Genomic DNA, 13,249 nt, shown 5'->3' with positions numbered 1-13,249 from the left:
AGACCAGGACTTGTGCAGGGAGTGGAAAACGTCAGCGTGGTTGGGTGTGGGAGAGACTGGTGGCATGGCTGGCTTGTGCCAGTCCAGAGTTGATCCTGCAGTGGGAAGTCACTAAAGAACTTGGAGCAAGGCAGTGTCAGCCAAGCCTGGCAGAGATGTGGGGGTCAGGACAGGGACAGAGGGAGGCGGCAAACTACGGGGAAGGGCGCCAGCGTCCCTCCTTGCCTACCCTCTCCCCTTACTGAGAGCTGGAGATGCATCCTGGTTGATGCCTAGTTTCTGAAGTTGAACTACTTGGGGTCAAATCCTGACCTTGTCACTTGCTTTAGTCCTGCAACTAGTTCATTCTGAAGCCTAAATATGAAATCAGATGGTCTATTAAGGGAATTTATCTGTATTAATACTACATTTTGCACACAAAATAAGTCACAATAGATTCTAGAAACTGTGGAGGTGTAAGTTTAGCTTCTCTCGCTGGGAATTATTTGTAAGAACATCATCACAAAGTTAATTTGCATACGCCTTAAACGGTATATCATACCTTGGCCTTAGAGGAATTTGGCTTGAATTATTAAAATGCCCACAAGGGGCATCCCAGTAATCGTTAACGTCTGAGATGTGGGTTTGCCCTCTAGTGGGCATTTGTGAGTGTGTATGCATTGTAGATACACATACAGCACACATACACACACACAGAGTTTCCATCAATGGTTCATAATCTTCCTCCCCTCCCCTCGACACTTAAAAGTCAAATGGTATTTCGGACACATCAGTATTTGTAAAAGTGTCTTCGTTTATATGAATCAGGGTTACGAGAATGTTGTATTATGTGTGTGCTTGCACACATAGTGGGGAATAATAGTCTCACATGGAGGTTCATTTCAAATTACATGTACTTATATAGATATATACATATATACACATGTATAACCAAATCACTTTGCTGTATTCCTGAAACTAACACAATATTGTAAACCAAGTATACTTCAATTAAAAAAAAAATCAACAAAAAAACCTTCAAAAAAAAAAAAAAAAGCAACAACCTGCATGCACTCCTCCACATCTGCTTTTCTTGCTTCCGTTTGAGAATTACTGGTCCAGAAGAGAAAGTAGAAATATATATCACCACCATAAAGATATAGTGCCTGCCTCATAGTAGATACTCAGTAAACATTAGCTTTCTTCCTCTTCTTTTCCCTATACTTTCCCATAAAAGCTATTCAAATTATAATTCAACAGTAAAATGTGCATTTGGTGTGAAGCATTACTCTGTGTGAAGCATGTTGTTGTCTCCTCAAATACAAAGATGAATAAAATTCCACTTCTATCTTTAAGATGCTTACAGTAGAGAAACTTCTAGCTTGTAACTAAATTCCAGCAGGATATGTCTCAAATATTTGTTTGGGGTAGATTTTGGGGAAATTAGAATTTGGTTTTCTTTTAGAAATAGCATCGTAATAATGCCAGTTTCTCCCGAATAAGAAGAAAGACCCTGTGGTAAAAGATGAAATGAACATCAGGGGAAGGTTGATTTCTATTTGAACGAGTAGAGACTTAGAATAGGCCCAGAAAGGAAGAGGAGTAAAGGAGACTAGAGTCAGCGTGGGAGGTGTTTTGTTGAAGTTTGAAGAGGAGAGAGATTTGGGAGCAGTTACCATATGATGTGAGACATTGAGAGAGGGGCAGGGAAAGAAGATTTGAAAAGGTTTTTTAATGTATTGTGAGTGGAGTCCCCCTTTGATGTTTTCATGACACTGTAGTAAAGATTTAACTTGTCTTTCTGTTATTTTTGGATGTGGGTTAGTGTTTTTCTGTTTTGTTTTGTTTTAAAAATCAGACCGTGAGGAGACAGGCTGTGAAGTGTCTTAGGTTTATCTGGAAAACATGTGTTCAGACCATAAAACTTTAAAAATAGGTACATTATAATTTCTTCATGGGCCTTAAACCTAAAATTAAACAAAACTAAAATGATAAAATTGTATAAGAACTGTCTATGATAAAAGTAATATATGCACTTGGTTAAAAAATTCAAAAGGTATGGAATGGTATTCAATGGAAAAAGAAAAAAGCTTCTTGCTTCGTTCCTTAAACCTCTCCCCCACCCCCATGTCTCACCACCCAAAGGTAACCACCTTTAAGAATTTGTTTTTAATTCTTTTGATGGTTAGCACTATAATTATAAACTCTATGCTTATATCACTATTTCTTAATTTATATACTTTATCCAAGGTCTGTTAACCCCCAAGCTATGAATGATAATAAATCTAGTTCATTGAAACTATCTCTCCATTTCTTTTCCCCTTCATGCACTCTGTTAATGATATTATTTCCCATGTATCTTTTGGTTATCATTATAAATTTAAATACCATGCTTAACCTTTGAATTCTTGCTCCATCAAGAATAGGTAGTGACTCTTGATTCCCTACTAGGTAGCAAGAGAGAAATAGCTCCCTCATATTACTCTTCACCTCTCCCCTTCCCCTCACTTCCACCCAATCTCTCTCTGTACCTCTCAATTTCTATCTTCTCTACCTTTACATTGACAATGTTAGGGTTTATAGCATTTGCATTTTGTTCTATAAGTATTATTAATTTTTCTGTATTTTATCTGTTGAGTTTAAAAATTGAAATCAATAAGTTACACTGTAGCATAGTTTGTGCTTATGTAAATATAATTTACTATAGAATTTTGAGTGGTTGGCTCAGAAGATCAACATTGAATATCTCCAAATCTGAGCAATTCAAAGGAGAATGAAACAAGCATCAAGGCCAAGTAGATTCTTCTTTCTTATACTACATAACTTGCTCAATTCATATCATATTTCATGCTCCATTTTTTAATTTTATTTTTTAAAAACATTCATTTATTTATTCATTTACTTGGCTGAATCGGCTCTTAGTTGCAGCCCGCGGGATCTTCGTTGCGGCTTGCGGGATCCTTCGTTGCGGTGCGTGGGCTCCTCGTTGCGGTGCACCGGGCTTTTCTGTAGTTGTGGTGGGTGGGCTCTAGAGCGTGCGGGCTTAGTTGCCCCGAGACGTGGGATCTTAGTTCCCCCACCAGGGATCAAACTCACGTCCCCTGCACTAGAAGGCAGATTCTTAACCACTGGACCACAAGGGAAGTCCCCCATGCTCCCTTTTTAAAAACTTTCTTTTTTTGGTTTTACTTAGAGTTTGTAATTGTTCTTTTTCAAAAATTTTTTCAGAGTCCTAGGTCCTTTGCATTTTCATATGATTTCTAGAATTAGCTTTTCAACTTCTGGAGGAAAACAATCTGCTGGGATTTTGATTGGAAAGGCATTGACTGTACAGATCAATTTGGGGAGAAATGACATCTTGACAATATTGAGTCTTCTGACCCATAAGCAAAGTATATATCTCTATTCATTTAGGTCTCTTGAATTTCTCTCAACAATGTTTTGTTATTTTCAGTATAAAACCTTTTACATCTTTTGTCACATTTAGCCCCTAAGTTTTTCATATTTTTTATGCTATTATAAGTGGTATTTTAATATTTCAAGTTCCAATTGTTCATTGCTAATATATAGAAATTCGTTTTTGAATATTCATCTTTTTCTTGCAAACTCACTAAACTCATTAGTTTTTGTAGCATTTTTGTATGTTCCATTGGAATTTTTATAGAAACAATCATGTCATCTATGAAAAAGCCAGTTCTTTTCTTCTTTCCAATCTGGATTCATTTTATTACTTTTTTAGAAATATTGGGCCTCCCTGGTGGCGCAGTGGTTGAGAGTCCGCCTGCCGATGCAGGGGATACGGGTTCGTGCCCCGGTCTGGGAGGATCCCATATGCCGCGGAGCGGCTGGGCCCGTGAGCCATGGCCGCTGAGCCTGCGCGTCCGGAGCCTGCGCGTCCGGAGCCTGTGCTCCGCAACGGGGGAGGCCACAACAGTGAGAGGCCCGCATACCGCAAAAAAAAAAAAAAGAAATATTATTTCATCTGATTTTTCTTTTTAGTTTGCTCATATGATGAATTACAGTGACTTTTGAATTACATTGATTGAATGAATTACGTTGATTGATTTGTGAATCCCATTCGGTTACGATGTAGTATCCTTTCTATATGTTGTTGAATTTGATTGTTAAAATTATGTTTAGGGTTTTTGTATCTACATACAATGTTGAATGTAAGTAGTGACGGAAGACATCCCTGTCTTATTCCTGATTTTAGTGAGAAAGCATTGTCTTTCATCATTGAACATGTTGCTAGCTATAGATTTTTGTAAATGTCTTTTATCAGGTTGAGGATGTTCCTTCATATTCCTAGTTTGCTAAGAATTTTTTGTCATTAATGGCTATGGGATTTTGTTAAGTGCAATTTTTGCATCTATTGAGATGATTATGTGGTTTTTCTCCTTTGGTTTGCTAATATGGTGAATTACTGTTTGATTTTTTTAACATAAAGCAATCCTGCATTCTTGGGATAAACTCACCCCTCTTGGTCATGTTGCATTATCCTTTTCATACTGTTGGATTCAATATGCTAAAATTTTGTTTAGAATTTTTGCTTCTATGTATATTTGAGATATTCATCTGTTGTTTCATTTGTTGTAATATTTTTGTCTGGGTTTGATATGAGGGTAATGTTGGCCTCATAAAATGAGTTAAGAAGTATTCCCTGCTCTTCAAATTTTTGGACAATCTTGTGTAGAATTAGTATTATTTCTTCTTTGTGTAAAATTGGTATTAGTACAAATACTAATTTGTGCAGAATTTGTGTATTATTTCTAATCTTGTGTAGAATTAATATTATTTCTTCTAGCTAGTGAATTCTATAATTTTATAATTTACTAGCTATCTGGGCCTTGAGATGTCTATGTGGGAAGGCTTTTAAGTACAGTTTCAATTTCTTTAATAGATAAAGAGGTGTTTAGTTCATCTATTTCTTCCTGTGGGAGCTGTGGTAATTTATGTCTTTCAAGGGACTTGTCCATTTTATCTAAGTTGTGAAATTTATTGGCATAAAGTTATTCATAAAAATCTATTTTTATGGGCTTCCCTGGTGGCGCAGTGGTTGGGAGTCCGCCTGCCGATGCAGGGGACACGGGTTCGTGCCCCGGTCCAGGAGGATCCCACATGCCGTGGAGCGGCTGGGCCCGTGAGCCATGGCCGCTGAGCCTGTGCTCCACAATGGGAGAGGCCACAACAGTGAGAGGCCCGCGTACCACACACACACACACAAAAATCTATTTTTATCCTTTTAATACCTATAGTATACGTGGTGATGTCACCTCCGTAATTCCTGATATTGAGAATTTGAGTCTTTTTTCTTTTTCCTGACTAGTCCAGCTAGAGCCTAATCCATTTTGTTTATCTCAAAGAAGTACAAATACCATATGATATCACTTATATGTGGAATCGAAAACATGACACAAATGAACTTACCTATGAAACAGAAACAGACTCACAGACATAGAGAACAGATTTGTGGTTGCCAAGGGGGAGGGGGGGAGGGGAGTGATGGATTGGGAGTTCAGGGTTAGCAGATGAAGCTATTATATATAGAATAGATAAACAACAGGTCCTACTGTGTAGCACAAGGAACTATATTCAATATCCTGTGATAAACCATAATGGAAAGAATATGATAAAGAATGTATATATGTATAACAATCACTTTGCTGTACAGCAGAAATTAATACAACATTGTAAATCAACTATACTTCAATAAAATAAATTTAAAAAAGAATAAAGTCACTCTCCTATATAACCACAATACAAGGATCACATGCAAGGAATTTAACATTGATACAATATTATCATATAATATATGGTCAGCTTTGATTATCTATTGCTATGTAACAAATGACCCCAAAATTTAGAGGCTGAAAACAACAATGTAGTACTATTATATCTCATGAGTCTATGGGTCAGGAATTCAGATATGGCACAGTGGGGAGGGCTCATCTCTGCTTTATGATGTCTAAGCCTCAGCTGGAGGTGAATCTGAGTGGTTGTTGGCTTTTTCACATGGCCAGTGTGGGCTTCCTCATAGCATGGTAGCATCAGGGTAGCTGGGCTACATACATGGTGGCTCAGGGTTCCAATAAAAAGTGATTCTAGAGATCACCAATAATAAAAATAGGTATCACACATAAGGCGATGTTTGAGGACATAATATCATCTTTATCATATTTCTGCCAAAAATGCACAATTTGAATCTAATCGTGAGGAAACAACCAGATAAGCCCAAATTAAGGAATATTCTACAAAACAACTGGTCTGGGGCTTCCCTGGTGGCGCAGTGGTTGAGAGTCCGCCTGCCGATGCAGGGGACACAGGTTCGTGCCCCCGTCCGGGAAGATCCCACATGCGGCGGAGCCACTGGGCCCGTGAGCCATGGCCGCTGAGCCTGCACGTCCGGAGCCTGTGCTCCACAACGGGAGAGGCCACAACAGTGAGAGGCCCATGTACCGCAAAAAAAAAAAAAAAAAAACAACTGGTCTGTAAACTTCAAAAATGTCAATGTCATGAAAGAAAGGGACAGATGAGAAACTATTTCAGATTAATGGAGACTGTTTTAGTTAGCTTGAGCTGCCATAACAAATACCACAGACTGTGTGGATTAAACAACCAAAATGTATTTTCTCACAATTCTGGAGGCTGGAAGTCCAAGATGAAGGTGTTGACAGGTTGGTGTCTTCTGAAGATTCTCTCTTTGGCTTGCGGGTTGCCACCTTCTCCCTGTGTTCTCGCATGGTCATCCCCAGTCTGTGCTGTCTCTGTCCTAATCTCCTCTTCTTTATAAAGACACTGGTCATGCTGGATTATGGCCTACCATAAAAACCCTATTTTAACTTAATGACCTCTCTGAAGGCCAAATTTCCAAATATAGTCATGTTCTGAGGTACTGAGAGTTAGGGCTTCAACATCTGAATTTGGAGGAGATTCAATTCAGCCCATAACAGAGACTAAGGAGATTTCTTTATATGTGATCTTATATTGGAAAAAAGTTGTTTTGAGGTATATTATTGAGACAATTGGAAATGAGTATGTACAGCATGGTAGATTAAAAATAGCCTCAAATTCTTTGACAGTCCTCTCACTGAGAAATGGGGCTATATTTCCCCTCCCTTTAAATCTGGGCTGGTCTATGACTGCTCTGTCACATGGGAGAGAGTGAAAGTGGAAGCAGAAACTGCCTTTAAAAGGCTGGGCTCAGAACTGGCATAGCTTCACTTCCACTCTCCTTTTTTAAATCTACCATGTCGTACATACTCATTTCCAATTGTCTCAATAATATATCTTGTAACAAAATTTTTTTCCAATCCAGGAGTTTGTTTTTTTTAAAGATTTATTTATTGTTTATTTATTTATGTTATTTATTTTTGGCTGCGTCGGGTCTTAGTTGCAGTGCGGGTTCTTCGTTGTGGTGCGTGGGCTTGTTTCTAGTTGTGGCATGCAAGTTTTCTCTTCTCTAGTTGTGGCGTGGGCTTCAGGGCATGTGGGCTCTGTAGTTTGTGGCTCGCGGGCTTCTCTCTAGTTGAGGCGCACAAGCTCAGTAGTTGTGGCACGCAGGCTTAGTTGCCCCACGGCACATGGGATCTTAGTTCCCTGACCAGGGATCGAACCGGTGTCCCCCCAAATTGGAAGGCAGATTCTTTACCACTGGACCACCAGGGAAGTCCCAATCCAGGAGTATTGATGTCAAATCTCCTCAGTCTCATTTAATCTGAAACATTCCCCATCTTTCCTTGTCTTTCATGACATTGACATTTTTGAAGTGTACAGGTCAATTATTTTGTAGAATATCCTTTAATTTGGGCTTGTCTGACTGTTTCCTCATGATTAAATTCTAGTCATGCATTTTTGGCAGGAATACAAGAATGGTGATGTTATGTCCTCAGAGCATCACCTCATGTGTGATGTCAGTTTGAACTATTGGTGAAATTAACTTTGAGTACTTGGTTAAGGTGTTATCTGCCAGATTTCTCCAATGCGTAGTATATCCTCTTTGTAACTGGTAAGTAACCTCTAGGATATTGTTTTTTCTTTAAAAATTTCAAAAAGAGCTTTCCTGTATCCTGTGTCAGACAATTCCAGTATCTGATGTCCTTGGGGGTCTAAATCTCTTGGGTGTTAGTTCTGCCGGTTGTCCTTACGTGTGGGCCTCCAGTGCTTGGTGATTTTTTAAAAAATTGTTTAAATTGTTTTTAAAAATTGAATTTGTTTGAGTCCTATGGAGTGTGTATTGAGGATACATCCTCTAAAGTGTGTTTCCATTGCTCAGAGCACAAGAGACTAGGGAACTCCTTAGTGCTCTTCCGCAGCCTTGGCTTGACGAGGAAGGCGCAGGTTTGGCTCTTCTCATGTCGGTCCCAAATCAGTGTCTGCGGAGACTTTCCATATGCCCTCAGCCCCAGTTCTCCTGCTTAGAGTCTAAGGATCCCAGCACTGGTTCTTCCCATGGTTTGTTCCTTTTGGGGTAGGGGTGGTTCTTGGAGACTCCCTTACTTCCCCATTGAGTGGAAGGGTGTCTTGGAGAATCTAGTCTTCTATCCTGCCTGCCTAAGCAGAACCCACTCTGATTTTTCACTCTAATCTTTAGTATAAATATGATTCTCCTTGGCTTTCTGTAATAATATCTTTGAAGAAATTTGGATATCTCACAACTGGTTCAGTTAATATTCTCAGTAGTCCTGTGAAATGGGAAAGTCAGTTAATTTGGTACATTGTGCAGCTGACAAAGTTGAAAGCTGTCAGGGTAATGTAAGGTAAATTTATTAACTTCTAAAGCCTCCGTTTCCTACTCCGTAAAATGGGAAAGTTCCCATCTCCTTCTCAAAGCTTTGTGAGTATTTACGAGGATGGAATTTGGGAAGCGCCCAGACCCTAGCGCAGTATTGGCACAAGGATTTATTAAGATCACCCAAAGAACAAGCTGTCCTTTTCCCTCCAGGTGCTCCTTCCATCGCCCGGGGAGGGTGGGCTGGGGTGGGGGGCGGTGGCTGAGTTGGGGAGCGGGGAATCCGTCGGGCGGGTCTAGTGGAGGAGCGCGCAGACTCGCCCCCGGGCCCGGCCGAAGCGACTCCCGGGGCGGGCGGGGGGCGGAGCCGGCGCGCCGGAGCCTCCTCCCGAGCAGCGGGGGCGGTCCCTGCGGCCGCTTCTCACCGCCTTCCCTTTCTCCGGGAGGTGATCGTCGAGGCTGCGTGTGGGGTGAGTTAGTGGGGCCTCCACTCCGCGGGCGCCCGGAAAGCGCAATTCCGCGCGGAGGGCGGCGGGCGCCGTGTGGGCATCCCCGGGCGGCGGGCCGGGTCAGTCCCCCGCGCCGAAGCCGGGCGCGGGCCGGGCCTCGGAGGGCCGTTCTGCCTCCGCCCAGGCGGCGGGGCCGGGCAGGGGGCCTGCGGAGGCCGAGCCCGGCGGGAGGCACCGGCTCAGGTGCGGGCGGCACCGCGGCGCTCCCAGGCTAGATGCTGCCAGGTGGGAATTCAGGGGTCGGCCCCCGAGGCCCCGCGTCGCGGTTCTGGAGTCGCCACCAGCACCTCTCTCCCTGCCGGGAGAATCAGCGTGAAGAAGCCCCTTCCTCCTTGGAGCCCTCTTTCCCCAGCGTTTCTACTGGGAAACCCATTGCTGATCCCAGCCTGGGACCTTCAGGGGGCGACGAGTGGTGAGGGTCGACAGGATTTTAAAGTACCTGAGATACCTGCCCTTAGTCTGGCTCTGCGTCCATCCAGTGCTTGTCAATCCATATCTGTTGGTGTTCGGTCTTCCATTAGATAAGGGCTAACTCTAGGTTTGAAGAAAACAGAAAAGTCCATGAGTATTGGGACTGAGAAAAGGCTTTTGGGTTGGTAGGCTCAGGAGAGCAGTTATCAACAGTGTGGGCGTGTGCCGGGGTTGCAGAGTGTGCAAAAGTGGGTGAGGGATGAGGACGTGGAGGCGGCCGGAGCACAGGGAGACCTCTCTAGCCGTTTGGTGATGAAAGGGAGCAGGAATAAGACAGAAATTTGAGGGTTGAGGCTGTTGTTTGTTTGTTTTTTATAATTTCTAAATTTCTGTTAAGAAAGGAAAATAACATTGAGGATGCAAGAAAGTCAAGGAGTCTTGGTTAGAGATAAATAAGATTCAGGGTCCAGGCTGAGAAAGTGGGCTTAAAAAGAGGGGCCCAGGGCTATCCTAGGCACCTGGGCTGGGCTGGTGGGCCAGAGTGCTTTAATGTGTTCTGGGGGAGGAGATAATGCTTGATACGACCATAGTTTATCTTTTTGGAATTTTATCTTCTAGAGCAGGATTGGCCTTTAAACTCCATGAAATTGCAAAATTTCATGTGCCTGTTTGTGTTGTAAGGGAGAAAAATTTTTCTGCTTGCTCCTTGAATGGGGCAATAATTAAATTGAATTGACATAAAACAGATTAACAGGAGAGAAACATTAAATTTCATACCCTTGGGATCCCATAAAAATATGAGGCTCAAGGAAGTAACCAAAGTAGGCAGCTTTTATATCTTTTAGACGAAGAAACAATACATATGTGAAGAATTGGCAAGACAACTTCGTTGCCGCGCGCGGGCTTTCTCTAGTTGATACAGTGCTTTCCACCTTGAATTCTTTTTTTAAAAATTTATATTTTGGCCGCATTGGGTCTTCGTTGCTGCGCGCAGGCTTTCTCTAGTTGTGGCCCGCGGAGGCTACTCTTCGTTGCGGTGCGGGGGCTTCTCAGGGCTTCTCATTGCGATGGCTTCTCTTGTTGCGGAGCACCGGCTCTAAGCATGTGGGCTTCAGTAGTTGTGGCACACGGGCTCAGTAGTTGTGGTGCACGGGCTTGGTTGCTCCGCGGCATGTGGGATCTTCCCGGACCAGGGATCCAACCCATGTCCCTGCCTTGGCAGGTGGATTCTTAATCACTGTGCCACCAGGGAAGTCCCTCCACCTTGAATTCTTATCTCTGATAATAAGGATGCCTGATCCTGGTTCCCTCCTGGTATAGAAAAGGTACTTTTCACATGGGAGATTTATTTCCTGCTTTCAGGGGGAGAAAAGAGGGTGAAAGTGTCCTTGCACTGGCTGTTTCTTAAGTAACTTTAATTCAAAGTAATCAATATGCCAAAGTGGCATATTTTGGTGTGGCATATTTTGCTTCCCTTCAGTGTGCATTTTTAATCTGATTAAAAATGTCTGTTAAAGAGAAGTACTGAACTGTTTGACTACACAGTCTTGGAGGGGGCAATAAAACTAACTCTCTTAGTATATTTTATGGGCCACTTAGTATATTCTATGGGCCACTTTATAGGATAAGTATTTAGTATCTACTTTAAAATGAGATAATAATGTGTGTTTTTTCCAGAGATGCATGCAAGACTTGAGAACTAACCATTTCTTTGAAGATCTTTAATTCAAAGTGGAAACATTCAAAGCAAGTCAGTGGTGGTGTTCTTCTCTTTTTTAAAAGCCACCAATGAACAGTGGTTTCTCAAACGTACCTAGGTTCCTGTTGAAAATGTTGATTACCTGGCTGCAGGTCAGGCCTTGGAGATAAAAATCTCTCAGGGTGGAGCCTAGGAATAGGAATAGCAAACAGAAACCTGGCATGGAAAATTATTGACAGCCTGTGAGGTATTTCTTTAAGATTTGGGCTTGTTGAGACCTATTTAGAACAGATTTCCTTAAAGGTTATGTGAATGAATTGCTACTAAACTTAGGTAAATTTTAATCCCTGTCTATTGTGTTGTCTCTAAATTTTAATACACTTTAAAGGAAAACTATATAGTCATTTTATCAGAAAAAACAACATTGTTTCTGATCATAAAAAAACCCTATTTTAGAAAAAGTAGAAGATTGGGAAGAAATAAAATTTCTCTAATCTATAATTAAGAGACAACTACCAGTGATTCTTTCTGGAATTTTATATATAAAATGCATGCACACCACACATACATAGCATAATTTGTATTGTATTCTATGCACATTTTTATATTCTGTTTTTTTTTTTTTTCACATACCTATCATGAGCACTTTCCCATGTAGTTTTTTTTTTTTTTTTTGCGGTACGCGGGCCTCTCACTGTGTGGCCTCTCCCATTGCGGAGCACAGGCTCTGGACGCGCAGGCTCAGCGGCCATGGCTCACGGGCCCAGCCGCTTCGCGGCACGCGGGATCTTCCAGGACCAGGGCACGAACCCGTGTCCCCTGCATTGGCAGGTGGACTCTCAACCACTGCGCCACCAGGGAAGCCCCCCCACCATGTAGTTTTTTGAGCACCATTTTAAGGAAAGCATGTGTTCCATTATATGTAGGTATTGTAATTAATTAAATCAGCTCCCTATTAACATTTTGATTCTTTTGAACTTTTGGTTATTTTAGTAATGTTGGTTTGAATATCGTGGTCTACCTCTCTGATTATTTCTTAGAATAAGTTTTTAAATGATGGAGTTGAAAGCTATTCAAATGCATTTTTAAAATCTCCTTTTCACATATCTTCTTACTGCTTTTCCTCACCCAAAGGAAAATGAACGTTTCTGAGGGATCTGTTGCATTACAGGTCCGATCTCTTATTTCAGTGGTTCTCAAACTTTAATGCGTATAAGACTCAACTGGGGAGCTTGTTAAAAATTCATTTTCCTGAGTCCCAGGCCCAGTTGTTCTGACCCATTAGCTCTGGAGTAGGGCCCAGGAATCTACAATTTTAACAGATTTCCCTCTGTCTTTGATATAGGCACTCTTGGAACCACACTTTGAAAAATGTTTTTAAAATAAATGACAAAACGGAATCAAATTTAGGTCACTTGCCCAAAGCCATTCATGCATCTGGTAACCAGATTTGTACTCAGCTCTTTGTGACTTCAAAGCCTTTGTTTTCTCCATTACCTCAGACCTTCAGACCTTCTCAAGCCTTCTCATTGATGCGCCTCTAATAACTGCAGAAAGGGAACTGCAAGTGACCCCACTACAGGATTCTCTGGGATAGCTGAGAATGGCACATTAGTACACAACGAGCCTCCATTAAAATCCCCCATTGGAAATTCTTAGGAATTCTTTCATGCTGCATAACAAAGACTAAATAAAACAATTTCAGTCCCTTGCTTGTTAAATTGATTTCATGTTTCCTGACTGTTTCATGCCAGCCCTTGTTGTAAAACAGTTGATGGAGGACCTGCAGGCAGCTCTTGCCCAGAGGCAGGGACACTGCTCTGGTGTGCTCTGTGGGTTCAGGGAGGAAGTGGCAGACTAGACAGCAACTCGTCCCAGAGTCAGAAGAGAGGAGTACTGCTTTTGGAAACTCAGTGACAGAGA

General features: G+C 41.8%; 1 protein-coding gene across 2 annotated transcripts in view; it reads left to right on the top strand.

The window, feature by feature from the left end:
* The first annotated feature begins 9,105 nt into the window (after positions 1 to 9,105).
* B4GALT4 (beta-1,4-galactosyltransferase 4) overlaps positions 9,106 to 13,249 on the top strand; it is a 30,954-nt gene continuing 26,810 nt past the window's right edge. Inside the window, exon 1 of one of the 2 annotated variants that reach the window (XM_060099891.1) lies at positions 9,106 to 9,177. The gene's annotated coding sequence lies outside the window, so the exon portion shown is untranslated. Of the gene's footprint in view, positions 9,178 to 9,452; positions 9,629 to 13,249 lie in introns of those variants that run through there. The other variant, XM_060099892.1, reaches the window with a different exon arrangement.

Source organism: Mesoplodon densirostris, chromosome 5 (assembly GCF_025265405.1).
Source record: "Mesoplodon densirostris isolate mMesDen1 chromosome 5, mMesDen1 primary haplotype, whole genome shotgun sequence".
Taxonomy (NCBI): Eukaryota; Metazoa; Chordata; class Mammalia; order Artiodactyla; family Ziphiidae; genus Mesoplodon; species Mesoplodon densirostris.
This window is presented reverse-complemented; position numbering and strand designations above follow the sequence as displayed.